Source organism: Salvelinus fontinalis, chromosome 20 (assembly GCF_029448725.1).
Source record: "Salvelinus fontinalis isolate EN_2023a chromosome 20, ASM2944872v1, whole genome shotgun sequence".
NCBI lineage: Eukaryota > Metazoa > Chordata > Actinopteri > Salmoniformes > Salmonidae > Salvelinus > Salvelinus fontinalis.
In genome coordinates, this window is record NC_074684.1 from 35,363,124 (window position 1) to 35,380,800 (window position 17,677).

Consider the following 17,677-nt stretch of genomic DNA (forward strand, 5'->3'; position numbering starts at 1 on the left):
TGAGAAAAGGAGCAGCTGGCTTCAACATAGCAGATTCTACCATACAGACTCACCTAACTACTGAATAGAGGCTACCATACAGACTCACCTAACTACTGAATACAGTCTACCATACAGACTCACCTAACTACTGAATAGAGGCTACCATACAGACTCACCTAACTACTGAATAGAGTCTACCATACAGACTCACCTAACTACTGAATAGAGTCTACCATACAGACTCACCTAACTACTGAATACAGTCTACCATACAGACTCACCTAACTACTGAATAGAGTCTACCATACAGACTCACCTAACTACTGAATAGAGGCTACCATACAGACTCACCTAACTACTGAATAGAGGCTACCATACAGACTCACCTAACTACTGAATAGAGTCTACCATACAGACTCACCTAACTACTGAATAGAGTCTACCATACAGACTCACCTAACTACTGAATAGAGTCTACCATACAGACTCACCTAACTACTGAATAGAGTCTACCATACAGACTCACCTAACTACTGAATAGAGTCTACCATACAGACTCACCTAACTACTGAATACAGTCTACCATACAGACTCACCTAACTACTGAATAGAGTCTACCATACAGACTCACCTAACTACTGAATAGAGTCTACCATACAGACTCACCTAACTACTGAATAGAGGCTACCATACAGACTCACCTAACTACTGAATACAGTCTACCATACAGACTCACCTAACTACTGAACACAGTCTACCATACAGACTCACCTAACTACTGAATAGAGTCTACCATACAGACTCACCTAACTACTGAATAGAGTCTACCATACAGACTCACCTAACTACTGAATAGAGGCTACCATACAGACTCACCTAACTACTGAATACAGTCTACCATACAGACTCACCTAACTACTGAATACAGTCTACCATACAGACTCACCTAACTACTGAATACAGTCTACCATACAGACTCACCTAACTACTGAATACAGTCTACCATACAGACTCACCTAACTACTGAATACAGTCTACCATACAGACTCACCTAACTACTGAATACAGTCTACCATACAGACTCACCTAACTACTGAATACAGTCTACCATACAGACTCACCTAACTACTGAATACAGTCTACCATACAGACTCACCTAACTACTGAATACAGTCTACCATACAGACTCACCTAACTACTGAATACAGTCTACCATACAGACTCACCTAACTACTGAATACAGTCTACCATACAGACTCACCTAACTACTGAATACAGTCTACCATACAGACTCACCTAACTACTGAATACAGTCTACCATACAGACTCACCTAACTACTGAATAGAGGCTACCATACAGACTCACCTAACTACTGAAAACAGTCTACCATACAGACTCACCTAACTACTGAATAGAGGCTACCATACAGACTCACCTAACTACTGAAAACAGTCTACCATACAGACTCACCTAACTACTGAATACAGTCTACCATACAGACTCACCTAACTACTGAATACAGTCTACCATACAGACTCACCTAACTACTGAATAGAGTCTACCATACAGACTCACCTAACTACTGAATACAGTCTACCATACAGACTCACCTAACTACTGAATACAGTCTACCATACAGACTCACCTAACTACTGAATACAGTCTACCATACAGACTCACCTAACTACTGAATAGAGGCTACCATACAGACTCACCTAACTACTGAATAGAGTCTACCATACAGACTCACCTAACTACTGAATAGAGGCTACCATACGGACTCACCTAACTACTGAATACAGTCTACCATACGGACTCACCTAACTACTGAATACAGTCTACCATACGGACTCACCTAACTACTGAATAGAGTCTACCATACAGACTCACCTAACTACTGAATACAGTCTACCATACAGACTCACCTAACTACTGAATAGAGTCTACCATACAGACTCACCTAACTACTGAATAGAGTCTACCATACAGACTCACCTAACTACTGAATAGAGTCTACCATACAGACTCACCTAACTACTGAATAGAGTCTACCATACAGACTCACCTAACTACTGAATAGAGGCTACCATACAGACTCACCTAACTACTGAATACAGTCTACCATACAGACTCACCTAACTACTGAATACAGTCTACCATACAGACTCACCTAACTACTGAATACAGTCTACCATACAGACTCACCTAACTACTGAATACAGTCTACCATACAGACTCACCTAACTACTGAATACAGTCTACCATACAGACTCACCTAACTACTGAATACAGTCTACCATACAGACTCACCTAACTACTGAATACAGTCTACCATACAGACTCACCTAACTACTGAATACAGTCTACCATACAGACTCACCTAACTACTGAATACAGTCTACCATACAGACTCACCTAACTACTGAATACAGTCTACCATACAGACTCACCTAACTACTGAATACAGTCTACCATACAGACTCACCTAACTACTGAATACAGTCTACCATACAGACTCACCTAACTACTGAATAGAGGCTACCATACAGACTCACCTAACTACTGAAAACAGTCTACCATACAGACTCACCTAACTACTGAATAGAGGCTACCATACAGACTCACCTAACTACTGAAAACAGTCTACCATACAGACTCACCTAACTACTGAATACAGTCTACCATACAGACTCACCTAACTACTGAATACAGTCTACCATACAGACTCACCTAACTACTGAATAGAGTCTACCATACATACTCACCTAACTACTGAATACAGTCTACCATACAGACTCACCTAACTACTGAATAGAGTCTACCATACAGACTCACCTAACTACTGAATACAGTCTACCATACAGACTCACCTAACTACTGAATACAGTCTACCATACAGACTCACCTAACTACTGAATACAGTCTACCATACAGACTCACCTAACTACTGAATAGAGGCTACCATACAGACTCACCTAACTACTGAATAGAGGCTACCATACAGACTCACCTAACTACTGAATACAGTCTACCATACAGACTCACCTAACTACTGAATAGAGGCTACCATACAGACTCACCTAACTACTGAATAGAGGCTACCATACAGACTCACCTAACTACTGAATAGAGGCTACCATACAGACTCACCTAACTACTGAATAGAGGCTACCATACAGACTCACCTAACTACTGAATACAGTCTACCATACAGACTCACCTAACTACTGAATAGAGGCTACCATACAGACTCACCTAACTACTGAATACAGTCTACCATACACAACCTTAGCCTTGTATAGAACTGGGTCGATTGGCCATCTGTACATAGGCTGGCATAAGTTCAACCTCCCCTCAGAGCACAGCTGGCTCCTACAGTCAATTGCTGACCATACAACCTTTCCTCTCCGCACAGCAGGACAGTTCAGAGAGGAAAGTTGTAGGAAGGAAAATGATTTCTCCCTGATAGGACAATCACTGCTCTATGCTGTTACGGGTTAAAGCCAACAAATAGACTTCTCATTCCTGCAGAAAGACGGTAATGCACAGACCATCCCTGTGACTGACCCAAACGTAAGGAAATCCTTGACTATCTACAGACTCAGTGAGCATAGCCTTGCTATTGAGAAAGGCCGCCGTAGGCAGACATGGCTCTCAAGAGAAGACAGGCTATGTGCACACTGCCCACAAAATGAGGTGGAAACTGAGCTGCACTTCCTAACCTCCTGCCCAATGTATGACAATATTTCCCTCAGATTACACAGATCCACAAAGAATTCGAAAACGAATCCAATTTTGATAAACTCCCATATCTACTGGGTGAAATACCACAGTGTGTCATCACAGCAGCAAGATTTGTGACCTGTTGCCACAAGAAAAGGGCAACCAGTGAAGAACAAACACCACTGTAAATACAACCCATATTTATGCTTATTTATTTTCCCCTTTTGTACTTTAACTATTTGTACATCGTTACAATGCTGTATATAGACATAATATGACATTTGAAATGTATTTTTATTCTTTTGAAAATTCTGTGAGTGTAATGTTTACTGTTAATTGTTTATTTCACTTTAGTATATTATCTACTTCACTTGCTTTGGCAACGTTAACATGTGTTTCCCATGCAAAATAAAGCCCCTTAAATTGAATTGAGAGAGAGAGATGAGTGCAATCCCTTACCGTGAGAATGTTTGTCTGTTGACACGTTTTGAGAGATGTAAATGACGTAGGAATGTTTTGAGACCCTGGAGTCAGTTACCACCATCTGTCATCGCTGTATCATCAAAAAGCTGTCCGAGGGGGAGTCCCAAATGGGAAGCTATTCCCTTCATAGTGCACTACTACCCTATGGGCTCTGGTCAAAAGTAGTGTACGTTGTAGGAAATATGGTGCCATAGGGCTCTGGTCAAAAGTAGTGTACTGTGTAGGGAATAGGGTGCCATTTGGTGACGCAGGCGAACACTGAGGCATCGCGACATGCATTCACACGCAGACAGACATGGTATGAGAGGAATCTGCTCCTCAAGTCTCTCCGTCCCTCTCCTCTCCACTTCCGTGGCACCACAGTTGCACCGTCAGTGCTGCACGGATACAGGGTACATCACACACTATGGACAAACAGAGCCACATAGACGCCATTTTGGAGATCCAGGCAATAGTTCCTATACCCTCTCTGTTTCTTTCTGTTTCTCTCTCTCGCTTTCCATCTCCCTCCTTCTCTAAATACTGATTTAAAGGGTAATGCTTAAGATTTGAGGTGAAATACACTGTACAAAACATGTATAATTTATTTAACCTGTATTTAACTAGGCAAGTCAGTTAATAACAAATTCTTATTTACAAAAGGCAAAAGGCCTCCTCCGGGGACGGGGCTTGAATTAAAAATGTCAAAATACTTAAAGGACAAAACACACATCACGACAAGAGACAACACAACACTACATAAAGAGAGACTTAAGACAATAACATAGCAAGGCAGCAACACATGATAACACAGCATGGTAGCAGCACAACATGGTAGCAACACAACATGGTAGCAACACAACATGGTAGCAACACAACATAACAACAACATGGTAGCAACACAACATGGTAACAACATGGTAGCAACACAACATGGTAACAACACAACATAACAACAACATGGTAGCAACACAACATGGTAGCAACACAACATGGTAGCAACACAACATAACAACAACATGGTAGCAACACAACATGGTAGCAACACAACATGGTAGCAACACAACATGGTAGCAACACAACATGGTAACAACATGGCAGCAACACAACATGACAACAACATGGTAGCAACATGGTAACAACACAACATAACAACAACATGATAGCAACACAACATGGTAACAACATGGTAGCAACACAACATGGTAACAACATGGTAGCAACACATGGTAACAACATGGTAGCAACACAACATGGTAACAACATGGTAGCAACACAACATGGTAGCAACACAACATGGTAGCAACACAACATGGTAACAACATGGCAGCAACACAACATGACAACAACATGGTAGCAACATGGTAACAACACAACATAACAACAACATGATAGCAACACAACATGGTAACAACATGATAGCAACACAACATGGTAACAACATGGTAGCAACACAACATGGTAACAACATGGTAGCAACACAACATGGTAACAACATGGTAGCAACACAACATGGTAACAACATGGTAGCAACACATGGTAACAACATGGTAGCAACACAACATGGTAACAACATGGTAGCAACACAACATGGTAACAACATGGTAGCAACACAACATGGTAACAACATGGTAGCAACACAACATGGTAGCAACACAACATGGTAGCAACACAACATGGTAGCAACACAACATGGTAGCAACACAACATGGTAGCAACACAACATGGTAGCAACACAACATGGTAGCAACACAACATGGTAGCAACATGGTAGCAACACAACATGGTAGCAACATGGTAGCAACACAACATGGTAACATGGGAGCAACATGGTAGCAACACAACATGGTAACAACATGGTAGCAACACACCATGGTAACAACATGGTAACATGGTAGCAACATGGTAGCAACACAACATGGTAACAACATGGTAACAACACAACATGGTAACAACATGGTAGCAACACAACATGGTAGCAACATGGTAGCAACACAACATGGTAACAACATGGTAACAACACAACATGGTAGCAACATGGTAGCAACACAACATGGTAACAACATGGTAGCAACACACCATGGTAACAACATGGTAACATGGTAGCAACATGGTAGCAACACAACATGGTAACATGGTAGCAACACAACATGGTAGCAACATGGTAGCAACACACCATGGTAACAACATGGTAACATGGTAGCAACATGGTAGCAACACAACATGGTAGCAACATGGTAGCAACACAACATGGTAGCAACATGGTAGCAACACAACATGGTAACAACATGGTAACAACACAACATGGTAGCAACATGGTAGCAACACAACATGGTAACAACATGGTAGCAACACACCATGGTAACAACATGGTAACATGGTAGCAACATGGTAGCAACACAACATGGTAACATGGTAGCAACACAACATGGTAGCAACATGGTAGCAACACACCATGGTAACAACATGGTAACATGGTAGCAACATGGTAGCAACACAACATGGTAACAACATGGTAGCAACACAACATGGTAGTATCATGGTAACAACATGGTAGCAACACAACATGGTAACAACATGGTAGCAACACAACATGGTAGTATCATGGTAACAACATGGTAGCAACACAACATGGTAACAACATGGTAGCAACACAACATGGTAGCAACATGGTAGCAACACAACATGGTAACAACATGGTAGCAACACAACATGGTAACAACATGGTAGCAACACAACATGGTAGTATCATGGTAACAACATGGTAGCAACACAACATGGTAACAACATGGTAGCAACACAACATGGTAACAACATGGTAACAACACAACATGGAGAACATTATGCTCTTTCCATGACAGACTGACCAGGTGAATCCAGGTTAAAGATATGATCCCTTATTGATGTCACTTGTTAAATCCACTTCAATCAGTGTAGATGAAGGGGAGGAGACAGGGTTAAAGAAGGATTTTTTTTTAAAGCCTTGAGACAATGCCATTGAGAGGGTGAATGGGCAAGACAAAAGAGTGAAGTGCCTTTGAACAGGGTCTGGTATTGTAGTTAGTGCCAGGCGCACCGGTTTGAGTGTGTCCAACTGCAACACGGCTGGGTTTTTCACCTTCAACAGTTTTCCCGTGTGTATCGAGAATGTTGGAAGCATTGCCGTCGACATGGGCCATCTTCCTTGTGGAATGCTTTAGACACCTTGTAGAGTCCATGTCCCGACGAATTGAGGCTTTTGGGAGTGGGAAGTGGGAGGTGCAACTCAATATTAGGAAGGTGTTCTTAATGTTTTGTCCACTCAGTTTATCTAAGTCATGTGCATTGTAATGAGTTGCAGTAGTACATGTATTGATATGCTGTAGTTAGTGATCCACCTATATGACATTTTTGGTCGATACCGGTATCCAATATTCTCCTTGCCAAATAAAAAACAGATACCGATCACCATTATCAAAAAAATGTGCGTCCTTTTTTAAGCATTCTAGTACAGTTAAATAGTTGAAACACACGTGCACACACACACACTGACCAAAAAAGTTATTTTGTCGGCATTTACGTATATCCCCATTACCAGTAAAACATAATCGAAACCTATTTCTTTCACTTACTTGCTGTGCTGTTTCGTTGTTCTTTTGTTCAGTCGTTTCATTCTCAACCAGGATTTCATCGTACATGTCAAGCAGTGACGTTTCAGCTCTGTTTGTCCGTGGCCTCTTCCTCGGTTTCACGTAAACCCTGTTACTTGTCTTTATCGATGTAGTGGTCCTTGTACCTGGCGTCGAGCGTGGTGGCGACACAGTAAAGAGGCTCAGAGAGAACGGCGCCGAATCGCTTGTTCACAGCCTCTAGTATCGAGTACTTTTGTAAGTATTAACCTCACGGTCTGTGTGGGCAGTTTTGTTGAGCAGGCGCTTCAATGCCATGACGGAGGGCGTCACGTCCGCTGCAGACGCGGTTGATGGGGCTTATTTCTCACGTCCGTTGTTCGGATGGCGCTAGCTAGTGTGTTCATGTTTCAAACATGTTCTCAAATGCCATTGGAATGGCAGCAGCGGTATGAGAACTAGCACATTATTGAGCAACGCAGTGCGGCTTTCCTCAGTAAGGAAATCCTCGTCGACCCACTGTGCTGTCAGACACAGCATGCTCATGGGGCTGACGTCGTGAAGCTAATAGCAGTGACGCCCCATAGCAAGTAGCTCATAGATGTGTGTTTCAACAACATTGTGTAACTACGGTAGGGCAACATCTGAAAAATGTGCACCTGCTTGGTAGTGTGAACCGAGGCTTGAGGTGCTCGAACAGTCGGCGAAAGCCAACATCATCCACGACAGAGAACGGTTGATTGTCAAGGGCAATGAATCCCATTATCTTGGCGTTTTAATGGATTTCACCTTTGAGTTGTCTCGCTGAAATGTTCTCACTCTTTCAAAGGACTGCTGGACTTGTTGACTGCTGGACTTGTTGACTGCTGGACTTGTTGACTGCTGGACTTGTTGACTGCTGGACTTGTTGACTGCTGGACTTGTTGACTGCTGGACTTGTTGACTGCTGGACTTGTTGACTGCTGGACTTGTTGACTGCTGGACTTGTTGACTGCTGGACTTGTTGACTGCTGGACTTGTTGACTGCTGGACTTGTTGACTGCTGGACTTGTTGACTGCTGGACTTGTTGACTGCTGGACTTGTTGACTGCTGGACTTGTTGACTGCTGGACTTGTTGACTGCTGGACTTGTTGACTGCTGGACTTGTTGACTGCTGGACTTGTTGACTGCTGGACTTGTTGACTGCTGGACTTGTTGACTGCTGGACTTGTTCAGGTGTTGGAAGTGCTGTTCTGTGAAGCGGTGTATTTTTCGTGGCGTCATTACGTCATCTACCTACGTTATATTGTACGTACGGCACGTCAGCTTTGACATCGGTTTTGCACATCGGCGTTAAACTAGACATCGGGCCGATGTCGATGTTGGCATTTTTAGCTAATATTGTCTGATTCCGATATGCTTACCGATATATATCGTGCATCTCTAGCTGTAATATAGGTGTCAGGAGAGCGCTTGTAAGTAGAACACTGTCTCACCTCCCTCCGCTTCTCCCCCTTCTCATCCTCTCTCTCCCCCCTCTCTGATCCTGGCTGGTCCTCAGTACAGTAGCTAGATGGGTCTTGGCACGTCCTGGCTGGTCCTCAGTACAGTAGCTAGAGGCACCTCTTGGGTCCTGGCTGGTCCTCAGTACAGTAGCTAGAGGCACCTCTTGGGTCCCGGCTGGTCCTCAGTACAGTAGCTAGAGGCACCTCTTGGGTCCTGGCTGGTCCTCAGTACAGTAGCTAGAGGCACCTCTTGGGTCCCGGCTGGTCCTCAGTACAGTAGCTAGAGGCACCTCTTGGGTCCTGGCTGGTCCTCAGTACAGTAGCAAGATGGGTCCTGGCTGGTCCTCAGTACAGTAGCTAGAGGCACCTCTTGGGTCCTGGCTGGCCCTCAGTACAGTAGCTAGAGGCACCTCTTGGGTCCTGGCTGGCCCTCAGTACAGTAGCTAGATGGGTCCTGGCTGGCCCTCAGTACAGTAGCTAGAGGCACCTCTCAGGTCCTGGCTGGTCCTCAGTACAGTAGCTAGAGGCACCTCTCGGGTCCTGGCTGGCCCTCAGTACAGTAGCTAGAGGCACCTCTTGGTTCCTGGCTGGTCCTCAGTACAGTAGCTAGTGGCACCTCTTGGGTCCTGGCTGGTCCTCAGTACAGTATAAATATGCACCTCACGGCCCTTTTCTACTACAAGACAGAAACATGCCATTTTCACAAATGTTGATGTTGTGGTGGAGCTGGAGATGATTAATATGAAGTAGAATTAGTATTAGAAGTAGTATTTTTTTCTGGTTGTGTTAGTGAGGAGAGATGGAGGAGAGGAGAGGCAGAATGATTATCTGTTACTCCTGCTGGTTGGTGTGTTAGTGTGGAGAGATGGAGGAGAGGAGAGGCAGAATGATTCTCTGTTACTCCTGCTGGTTGGTGTGGAGGAGAGGAGAGGCAGAATGAATCTCTGTTACTCCTGCTGGTTGGTGTGGAGGAGAGGAGAGGCAGAATGATTCTCTGTTACTCCTACTGGTTGGTGTGTTAGTGAGGAGAGATGGAGGAGAGGAGAGGCAGAATGAATCTCTGTTACTCCTGCTGGTTGGTGTGTTAATGAGGAGAGGAGAGGAGAGGAGAGGCAGAATGATTCTCTGTTACTCCTGCTGGTTGGTGTGGAGGAGAGGAGAGGCATAGTGATTCTCTGTTACTCCTGCTGGTTGGTGTGTTAGTGAGGAGAGGTGGAGGAGAGGAGAGGCAGAATAAATCTCTGTTACTCCTGCTGGTTGGTGTGTTAATGAGGAGAGGTGGAGGAGAGGAGAGGCAGAATGATTCTCTGTTACTCCTGCTGGTTGGTGTGTTAGTGAGGAGAGATGGAGGAGAGGAGAGGCAGAATGATTCTCTGTTACTCCTGCTGGTTGGTGTGTTAGTGAGGAGAGATGGAGGAGAGGAGAGGCAGAATGATTCTCTGTTACTCCTGCTGGTTGGTGTGGAGAGGAGAGGCAGAATGATTCTCTGTTACTCCTGCTGGTTGGTGTGTTAGTGAGGAGAGATGGAGGAGAGGAGAGGCAGAATGAATCTCTGTTACTCCTGCTGGTTGGTGTGTTAGTGAGGAGAGATGGAGGAGAGGAGAGGCAGAATGAATCTCTGTTACTCCTGCTGGTTGGTGTGTTAGTGAAGAGAGATGGAGGAGAGGAGAGGCAGAATGATTCTCTGTTACTCCTGCTGGTTGGTGTGTTAGTGAGGAGAGATGGAGGAGAGGAGAGGCAGAATGAATCTCTGTTACTCCTGCTGGTTGGTGTGTTAGTGAGGAGAGATGGAGGAGAGGAGAGGCAGAATGAATCTCTGTTACTCCTGCTGGTTGGTGTGTTAGTGAGGAGAGATGGAGGAGAGGAGAGGCAGAATGAATCTCTGTTACTCCTGCTGGTTGGTGTGTTAGTGAGGAGAGATGGAGGAGAGGAGAGGCAGAATGATTCTCTGTTACTCCTGCTGGTTGGTGTGTTAGTGAGGAGAGATGGAGGAGAGGAGAGGCAGAATGAATCTCTGTTACTCCTGCTGGTTGGTGTGTTAGTGAGGAGAGGAGAGGCAGAATGATTCTCTGTTACTCCTGCTGGTTGGTGTGTTAGTGAGGAGAGGAGAGGTGGAGGAGAGGCAGAATGATTCTCTGTTACTCCTGCTGGTTGGTGTGTTAGTGAGGAGAGATGGAGGAGAGGCAGAATGAATCTCTGTTACTCCTGCTGGTTGGTGTGTTAGTGAGGAGAGGAGAGGCAGAATGATTCTCTGTTACTCCTGCTGGTTGGTGTGTTAGTGAGGAGAGGAGAGGAGAGGCAGAATGATTCTCTGTTACTCCTGCTGGTTGGTGTGTTAGTGAGGAGAGGTGGAGGAGAGGCAGAATGAATCTCTGTTACTCCTGCTGGTTGGTGTGTTAATGAGGAGAGGAGAGGAGAGGCAGAATGATTCTCTGTTACTCCTGCTGGTTGGTGTGGAGGAGAGGAGAGGCAGAATGAATCTCTGTTACTCCTGCTGGTTGGTGTGTTAGTGAGGAGAGGTGGAGGAGAGGCAGAATGAATCTCTGTTACTCCTGCTGGTTGGTGTGTTAGTGAGGAGAGGTGGAGGAGAGGAGAGGCAGAATGATTCTCTGTTACTCCTGCTGGTTGGTGTGTTAGTGAGGAGAGGAGAGGAGAGGAGAGGAGAGGCAGAATGAATCTCTGTTACTCCTGCTGGTTGGTGTGTTAGTGAGGAGAGATGGAGGAGAGGAGAGGCAGAATGAATCTCTGTTACTCCTGCTGGTTGGTGTGTTGGAGAGGAGAGGCAGAATGATTCTCTGTTACTCCTGCTGGTTGGTGTGTTGGAGAGGAGAGGAGAGGCAGAATGATTCTCTGTTACTCCTGCTGGTTAGTGTGTTAGTGAGGAGAGGAGAGGCAGAATGAATCTCTGTTACTCCTGCTGGTTGGTGTGTTAATGAGGAGAGGTGGAGGAGAGGAGAGGAGAGGCATAATGATTCTCTGTTACTCCTACTGGTTGGTGTGTTAGTGAGGAGAGGAGAGGCAGAATGAATCTCTGTTACTCCTGCTGGTTGGTGTGTTAATGAGGAGAGGTGGAGGAGAGGCAGAATGATTCTCTGTTACTCCTACTGGTTGGTGTGTTAGTGAGGAGAGGTGGAGGAGAGGCAGAATGATTCTCTGTTACTCCTGCTGGTTGGTGTGTTAATGAGGAGAGGTGGAGGAGAGGCAGAATGATTCTCTGTTACTCCTACTGGTTGGTGTGTTAGTGAGGAGAGGTGGAGGAGAGGCAGAATGATTCTCTGTTACTCCTACTGGTTGGTGTGTTAGTGAGGAGAGGTGGAGGAGAGGCAGAATGATTCTCTGTTACTCCTGCTGGTTGGTGTGTTAGTGAGGAGAGATGGAGGAGAGGCAGAATGAATCTCTGTTACTCCTGCTGGTTGGTGTGTTAGTGAGGAGAGATGGAGGAGAGGAGAGGCAGAATGATTCTCTGTTACTCCTGCTGGTTGGTGTGTTAGTGAGGAGAGGAGAGGAGAGGCAGAGTGAATCTCTGTTACTCCTACTGGTTGGTGTGTTAGTGAGGAGAGATGGAGGAGAGGAGAGGCAGAATGATTCTCTGTTACTCCTGCTGGTTGGTGTGTTAGTGAGGAGAGATGGAGGAGAGGAGAGGCAAAATGATTCTCTGTTACTCCTGCTGGTTGGTGTGTTAGTGAGGAGAGGTGGAGGAGAGGAGAGGCAAAATGATTCTCTGTTACTCCTGCTGGTTGGTGTGTTAGTGAGGAGAGATGGAGGAGAGGAGAGGCAAAATGATTCTCTGTTACTCCTGCTGGTTGGTGTGTTAGTGAGGAGAGATGGAGGAGAGGAGAGGCAAAATGATTCTCTGTTACTCCTGCTGGTTGGTGTGTTAGTGAGGAGAGGTGGAGGAGAGGCAGAATGAATCTCTGTTACTCCTGCTGGTTGGTGGTCCTGCCCTGACCCACTCCTGGTCCAAGTACTCCTCGGTCTACCCTACTTTATTTATCCTGGAATATGTTATTACTATTGTCTCTGAAGATTTCCCCAAAGTAGTTTTACAACTGCTGATGTAAAAAGGGCTTTATAAAATACATTTGATTTGATAAATACATTTGGTTTGAATCTTGATGGGAATGACCCTGAATGGCTGCCAAGCTACAGGACATGTGGACTCCCACACCTAATCTAACTTTATTTAAAACGAGAAGTCATTTTCATTTTAACTCCTAAATCTCCTTGATAGAACAGCTTGAGCCCCATAAAGCCATAATCAATCTCTTTCCGGTTCTCTCGCTCTTTCTCCTTATCTCTCTCTGGTTCTCTCTCTTTCTCTCTGGTTCTGTCTCTCTCTCTCTGGTTCTCTCTCCCTCTGGATCTATCTCCCTCTCTCTGCACCACACTGCCAAAGCCCCCTAAGGCAAGAGAGCTTCTATAGAACTCAAACAGCCACCCACCTACTCCAAATCCATACTCTTAAAACACCCTGTCCTCAACTTTGTTGCTTTTACATCTAGCAGCTTCTAGCTTATTCTTATTTATATAGCTGCTGTGCTTCTCTGATGTGTACTGAGTGTATTTTTACTATTTTCTACTTTGTAGAATAATAGTGAAGACATCAAAACTATGAAATAACACATATGTAATGTAGTAACCAAAAAAGTGTTAAACAAATTAAAATATATTTTATATTTGAGATTCTTCAAAGTAGCCACCCTTTGTCTTGATGACAGCTCTGCACACTCTTGGCATTTTCTCAACCAGCTTCACCTGGAATGCTTTTCCAACAGTCTTGAACGTGTTCCCACATAATGCTGAGCACTTGTTGGCTGCTTTTCCTTCACTCTGCGGTCCATCTCATCCCAAACCATCTCAATTGGGTTGAGGTTGGGTGATTGTGGAGGCCAGGTCATCTAATGCAGCCCTCCATCACTCTCCTTCTCGGTCAAATAGCCCTTACACAGCCTGGAGGTGTGTTGGGTCATTGTCCTGTTGAAAAACAAATGCTAGTCCCACTAAGCGTAAACCAGAGGGGATGGCGTATCGCTGCAGAATGCTGTGGTAGCCATGCTGGTTAAGTGTGCCGTGAATTCCAAATAAATCACTGACAGTGTCACCAGCAAAGCACCCCCACACCATCACACCTCCTCCATGCTTCACGGTGGGAACCACACATGCAGAGATCATCCGTTCATCTACTCTGCATCTCACAAAGACACACACACACACACACACGGTTGATACCAAAAATCTCAAATTTGGACTCATCAGACCAAAGGACAGATTTCCACTGGTCTAATGGCCATTGCTTGTGTTTCTTGGCCCAAGCAAGTCTCTTCTTATTATTGGTGTCCTTTAGTAGTGGTTTCTCTGCAGTCATTCAACCATGAAGGCCTGATTTGAGCAGTCTCTGAACAGTTGATGTGTCTGTTACTTGAACTCTGTGAAGCATTTATTTGAGCTGCAATATCTGAGGCTGGTAACTCTAATGAATTAATCCTCTGCAGTTGAGGTATCTCTGGTTTTTCCTTTCCTGTGGTGGTCCTCATGAGAGACAGTTTCATCATAGCACTTGATGGTTTTTGCGACTGCCCTTGAAGAAACTTTCAAAGTTCTTGACATTTTCCGGATTGACTGACCTTCAATAGGGCTATCTTCTGTATACCCCCCTACCTTGTCACAACACAACGGATTGGTTCAAATGCATTAAGAAGGAAAGAAATTAAACTTTTTTTTTAACAAGTCACACCTGTTAATTGAAATGCATTCCAGGTGACTACCTCATGAAGCTGGTTGAGAGAATGCCAAGTGTGCCAAGCTGTCATCAAGGCAAAGGGTGGCTAATTTGAAGAATCTCAAATATATTTTGATTTGTTTAAAACTTTTTGGGTTACTACATGATTCCATAGTTTTGATGTCTTCACTATTATTCTACAATGTAGAAAATAGTAAAAATAAAGAAAATGCTATAAATGAGTAAGTGTGTCCAAACTTTTGACTGTCGCTTTTTAAATCCACTTCAATCAGTGTAGATGAAGGGGAGACGGGTTAAAGAAGGATTTATAACTCCCTAAAGGTCGATGTCCGCGCCCGAGGAAATCCAATTAGCGTAAACATAAAAAATCCACTTAAAAATCTGTCAGCTACAGCATTTTGGTTTTTTGCATTGGATGCGCATCCGTCTATGTAGCACTTCCGCATCTGCAGTGAAAGGTAACAGAGCAGTGTTGGTTTGTCAGACCATGAGAAATCCAGAGAACCTGTCAATTCAATGCGTTTGTAATGGGCAAATAGCATTAAGGCCAAATAAAAATGTTCAACGTAATGCTAGTTCTGTGTTTAGCCAGACAGACCAGTAGTCTAGTGGTTTTAGTGGTTACGTAATGCTAGTTCTGTGTTTAGCCAGACAGACCAGTAGTCTAGTGATTTTAGTGGTTGCGTAATGCTAGTTCTGTGTTTAGCAAGACAGACCAGTAGTCTAGTGGTTTTAGTGGTTACGTAATGCTAGTTCTGTGTTTAGCAAGACAGACCAGTAGTCTAGTGATTTTAGTAGTTACGTAATGCTAGTTCTGTGTTTAGCCAGACAGACCAGTAGTCTAGTGGTTACGTAATGCTAGTTCTGTGTTTAGCAAGACAGACCAGTAGTCTAGTGATTTTAGTGGTTACGTAATGCTAGTTCTGTGTTTAGCCAGACAGACCAGTAGTCTAGTGATTTTAGTAGTTATGTAATGCTAGTTCTGTGTTTAGCCAGACAGACCAGTAGTCTAGTGGTTACGTAATGCTAGTTCTGTGTTTAGCAAGACAGACCAGTAGTCTAGTGGTTTTAGTAGTTACGTAATGCTAGTTCTGTGTTTAGCAAGACAGACCAGTAGTCTAGTGATTTTAGTAGTTACGTAATGCTAGTTCTGTGTTTAGCCAGACAGACCAGTAGTCTAGTGGTTATGTAATGCTAGTTCTGTGTTTAGCAAGACAGACCAGTAGTCTAGTGATTTTAGTAGTTACGTAATGCTAGTTCTGTGTTTAGCCAGACAGACCAGTAGTCTAGTGGTTACATAATGCTAGTTCTGTGTTTAGCAAGACAGACCAGTAGTCTAGTGATTTTAGTGGTTACGTAATGCTAGTTCTGTGTTTAGCCAGACAGACCAGTAGTCTAGTGATTTTAGTAGTTATGTAATGCTAGTTCTGTGTTTAGCCAGACAGACCAGTAGTCTAGTGGTTACGTAATGCTAGTTCTGTGTTTAGCAAGACAGACCAGTAGTCTAGTGATTTTAGTAGTTACGTAATGCTAGTTCTGTGTTTAGCCAGACAGACCAGTAGTGTAGTGGTTACATAATGCTAGTTCTGTGTTTATCAAGACAGACCAGTAGTCTAGTGGTTTTAGTGGTTACGTAATGCTAGTTCTGTGTTTAGCCAGACAGACCAGTAGTCTAGTGGTTACATAATGCTAGTTCTGTGTTTAGCAAGACAGACCAGTAGTCTAGTGGTTACGTAATGCTAGTTCTGTGTTTAGCAAGACAGACCAGCAGTCTAGTGGTTTTAGTAGTTATGTAATGCTAGTTCTGTGTTTAGCAAGACAGACCAGTAGTCTAGTGGTTACGTAATGCTAGTTCTGTGTTTAGCAAGACAGACCAGTTGTCTAGTGGTTACATAATGCTAGTTCTGTGTTTAGCAAGACAGACCAGTAGTCTAGTGGTTTTAGTGGTTACGTAATGCTAGTTCTGTGTTTAGCAAGACAGACCAGCAGTCTAGTGGTTTTAGTGGTTACGTAATGCTAGTTCTGTGTTTAGCAAGACAGACCAGCAGTCTAGTGGTTTTAGTGGTTACGTAATGCTAGTTCTGTGTTTAGCAAGACAGACCAGCAGTCTAGTGGTTTTAGTGGTTACGTAATGCTAGTTCTATGTTTAGCCAGACAGACCAGTAGTCTAGTGGTTTTAGTGGTTACGTAATGCTAGTTCTGTGTTTAGCCAGACAGACCAGTAGTCTAGTGGTTACATAATGCTAGTTCTGTGTTTAGCCAGACAGACCAGTAGTCTAGTGGTTTTAGTAGTTACGTAATGCTAGTTCTGTGTTTAGCCAGACAGACCAGTAGTCTAGTGGTTTTAGTGGTTACGTAATGCTAGTTCTGTGTTTAGCCAGACAGACCAGTAGTCTAGTGGTTTTAGTGGTTACGTAATGCTAGTTCTGTGTTTAGCCAGACAGACCAGTAGTCTAGTGGTTTTAGTGGTTACGTAATGCTAGTTCTGTGTTTAGCCAGACAGACCAGCAGTCTAGTGGTTACATAATGCTAGTTCTGTGTTTAGCCAGACAGACCAGTAGTCTAGTGGTTACATAATGCTAGTTCTGTGTTTAGCAAAACAGACCAGCAGTCTAGTGGTTCTAGTGGTTACGTAATGCTAGTTCTACTGTGTTTAGCCTGATGTATGGTTGGTCA

The 17,677-nt window shown here is 44.0% G+C and overlaps 1 protein-coding gene across 4 annotated transcripts in view; it reads left to right on the forward strand.

The window, feature by feature from the left end:
* The window catches only part of LOC129817780 (signal-induced proliferation-associated 1-like protein 1), a 286,608-nt gene that overhangs the window by 133,155 nt on the left and 135,776 nt on the right, over nt 1-17,677 (forward strand). The window contains exon 1 of one of the 4 annotated variants that reach the window (XM_055873337.1): nt 7,929-8,034. The exons of the other annotated variants lie outside the window; for them this stretch is intronic. The gene's annotated coding sequence lies outside the window, so the exon portion shown is untranslated. Of the gene's footprint in view, nt 1-7,928; nt 8,035-17,677 lie in introns of those variants that run through there. 4 annotated transcript variants of the gene reach the window in all.